We start from the raw sequence: 1,630 nt of genomic DNA, 5'->3' as shown, positions 1-1,630 counted from the left end.
AAAGACTACAGCCTTGAGTATGGATTACACCTCAACATAAAGAAAACAAAAATCCTCACAACTGGACCAATAAGCAACATCATGATAAATGGAGAAAATATTTAAGTTGTCAAGGATTATATTTTACTTGGATCCACAATCAACACCTATGGAAACAGCAGTCAAGAAACCAAACGACCTATTGCACTGGACAAATATGCTACAAAAGACGCCTTTAAAGTGTTAAAAAGCAAAGTTGTTACTCTGGGGACTAAGGTGCACCTGACTCAAGCCATGGTGTTTTCAATCGTCTCATATGCATGCGAAAGCTGTACAATGAATAAGGAAGGTCAAAGAAGAATAGATGCCTTTAAATTTTAATGTTAGAGAAGCACAATGAATACACCATGGACTCCCAGAAGCACGAACAAATCTGTCTTGGAAGAAGTACAGCCAGAATGCTCTTTAGAAGCAAGGATGGCAAGACTTCATCTCATGTATTTTGGACAAGTTACCAGGAGCAATCAGTCCCTGAAAAAGGACATCATGCTTAGTAAAGTAGAGGGTCAGTGAAGAAGAAGATCCTCAACAAGATGGATTGACACAGTGGCTGCAACAATGAGCTCCAAGCATAACAATGATTTTGAGGATGGCGCAGGACCGGGCAGTGTTTCATTCTGTTGTACAGAGGGTCATTGAGTCGGAACCGACTGGACGCCACCTAACAACAACAGCTTCACACACACACACACAAACACATATTTTAATATAAAGTCTAGCTTGTAGCTAACAAAAGGACTATTCTAGTGCAAGAAACAAAGAAATAATTCAAAATCAGAAAAATCAAGAAGAGATGAAATCTAAAGACTCAAGGGAAGCACAGATGGATACACAAGTTTATGATTAAAACAGAGACTATTCATATTAAAAACGGTGGGAGAAGAACTTGTCCTCTAGTGCTTGAGACAATGGAGAATTAAGCTACCTCATATAGCAGAATATAGCATTCACTAAGGACTAGGGGAAAAAAAGAAAAAAAAAAAGAAAGAAAGAAAGAAAAGCCTTATCACATTAGTCCAGGGAAGCAACAAGCGTATTTGTGATCTAGCCCCAAAGTGGAGAAATCAGGAGAGAAGATGTCTGTCTGTAAGAGTAGTGAAACTTCTGTTTTGCGTGTGGTGTGAAGCCTGAATTCACAATATCTGAATTCAGAAGCTGTAGTGCATTTCATCAAAATGTGATTATGATAAAATTTAGGGATTCAGGTTTGTTTTTTCTACATGTTTAGTCAATTATGCTACTACAATTTATTAAACAGACTACATTTTAAACAATGTATATACTAACATTGCAATATATTAACATCTAATTTTTGTATACATGTGGAATCTTTACCTGAGTTCGCAACTCTCTTCTATTTATTTATTTTTCTAATTATATTCTATTACCATACTGTGCTAATTATGGTAGCTTTATAGTTCATTCTAATATCTACAATAATTTCTCATTTTGTGTTTTCCAGAATTCTCTTGACTGTTGAACATGTTTTCTTTGAATCTGATCTGTTGTTGTTATTGCTAGTTACTATAGAGTTGATTCCAACTCATAAAGACCCTATGTGAAACAGAATGAAATACTGCCCAGTCCTGCA

Source organism: Trichechus manatus, unplaced genomic scaffold (assembly GCF_000243295.1).
Source record: "Trichechus manatus latirostris isolate Lorelei unplaced genomic scaffold, TriManLat1.0 scaffold00012, whole genome shotgun sequence".
Lineage (NCBI taxonomy): Eukaryota > Metazoa > Chordata > Mammalia > Sirenia > Trichechidae > Trichechus > Trichechus manatus.
The sequence above is the reverse complement of the archived record's forward strand: the minus strand, read 5'-3'. Positions refer to the sequence as shown.